This window comes from Quercus suber, unplaced genomic scaffold (assembly GCF_002906115.3).
Source record: "Quercus suber isolate HL8 unplaced genomic scaffold, Cork oak 2.0 scaffold_481, whole genome shotgun sequence".
Lineage (NCBI taxonomy): Eukaryota > Viridiplantae > Streptophyta > Magnoliopsida > Fagales > Fagaceae > Quercus > Quercus suber.
Window position 1 is genome coordinate 506,618 of NW_027069932.1, and position 2,030 is coordinate 508,647.

The 2,030-nt window shown below is 36.4% G+C and overlaps 1 long non-coding RNA gene across 1 annotated transcript; it reads left to right on the forward strand.

The window, feature by feature from the left end:
- The first annotated feature begins 367 nt into the window (after positions 1 to 367).
- On the forward strand, positions 368 to 1,235 carry LOC112017616 (uncharacterized). Its single transcript, XR_002883491.2, has 3 exons — positions 368 to 458; positions 558 to 769; positions 911 to 1,235. It is a non-coding gene; the product is annotated as an uncharacterized LOC112017616 (long non-coding RNA).
- The last annotated feature ends 795 nt before the right edge of the window (positions 1,236 to 2,030 follow it).

Genomic DNA, 2,030 nt, shown 5'->3' on the forward strand with positions numbered 1-2,030 from the left:
TTTCCTCCAGGAAATAAAGGATGAGCAACAATCCACTTAAAACTTCAAGTAAGGTTAAAACGAAGGAAAATTTAAAGCAAATTGCACCTATGCTTTCAAGGTTCCAACTTTGGTTACTGTGTTTAGCATTGGAACCTTGAAAGAAAGTGAAAATTTGGTTACCGTGTTTGGGAACTAGTTTAACACGTATAACACAGACACACACACACACTGTCATATTAGTGTCCATTGCTGGAATTCTCCTTGACACTGTAAACCATACAATGCTATATGATTTTAATGTTGCTACGTTTTTTGTGCCCAAAACTAATGCTATTTCTCACTTTCCTATGCCATTTTAAGGGTACCTAAGAGGGTCATTCTATTCGAGTATGGAAAATGCTGTTAGTCCCAAGTAAGCGGCCTGAGGAGAGCTTGAGTTCCGAAAGGCATTCCTAATCATAAGTTAACATCAGGGAGTAAGTTTTCCTTCGTTGTTTTTTCTCTTTTTTTTTTGGCCTCCTGCATAATAAGCTCTGAATATAAGCTGCATATTTGTTTTTTCTTTTTATACACAGAAACCAGCTCGAACATGTTGACATATCTGCAGATGAAATTAGAACCTTAAAGCATTTAGGAAACTGCACCATCACAAATGCAACCTAGTGGTCCCAGCAGTGCATATGGTGGAAATTATCAACCTCCCTCAAGGTCGCCTTATGGAGCATATGGAACTCCTGCTCCGTATCAGCCCCCAAATATATCCCTTCCATCACAGACACCTTCCCAGGTATTTTTGGTTCTATGGTTCATCTAGTACTATTGGTTTTTATTTGGTGTTTAGTATATAAAATTTCTCAGCAATGCTATAGACCTGCTAAATTATGTGTATTTGTACTTGTCCTGTTCTAATGCGGGGGGCACAAATTAGAAAGCACATTGATGGCACTCTAGGAAGTGGAAACCTAAGGAAGGCTGTAAAACTTCCTACTGGGGCGGACTTGAATGAGCGGCTTGCTGTCATGTTTGAAGGCTGGAAATTAATTAGGCCACTATTTGGATGTGTTCTTTTCTTTCTTGCTCTCTTTCTTAATTTTTATTTTTAGTTTTTTTTTATAGTTTTCAGTGTTCTATTCATTGCAGCTCCACTTGACATGTTATCATGTTTGGAGAGCCCCCATTGTATACACGTAAGTTATGACATTTTTGGATCATACTTGCAATAAAAAGCAGTGATTTTTTGGTTCTTGGATTAATGTATATTTTCAGTTACTGTTAGTATTAGATTGCCAAATGTGTTACTTTCGGGAGTCATGTTATTCGTATTTGATCTATTCATGACACAGAAAGTTCATCCTTAAAAGTGTGATTATAACTAAACCAGAATTTTCAATACCCCAATTGAAATTTTCTTCTTTCTTCTTTCTTTTATTAATTCCACATACCATTTTCTGCAATTAGCACCACTGATACAAAACTTAACTTAATGGGAGTGCATTTCAATGGTGATCAAACTGAAGATTGAACTCAAATGCTATTCTGTTTTGGTTAAATTTTGGATTTGAGTTTTTCTTTTTGCCCCTCGTTAATGGACCCTAACTGAAGGCTGAAGAATGCAACTACAATGCAGAGAATCCCTATGTGGCTTTGGTGATTATGGTGGTTTCTCAAATCAATGGTGGGTTCTGAATGTAGAAAGAAAAGTCTTTACTAATTTTGGGTTCTAAATGTAGTTCATTGATTCACTTCTTTTAAAATATTGGCTTATATACTTCATGTAGTGTTGGCTTAAATGGTGGGTTCTGAATGTAGAAAGATAAGGGTGGCCTAAATCAACATTCTTGTAGCCCTGATTCATGTAAGGTCTGTGAGGACCTCATGTATAGACCACGGACACATACAACCCTACTAGGGATGGCAAATGGGCGGGTTAGATCACAAATGAGTTGAGTCATAAATGGGTTGGATGAATAATTACTCATATATCCATTTATGAGCCGTTTATATATAAATTAATTATCTATTACCCACTCAACTCATTTAATTAGTAA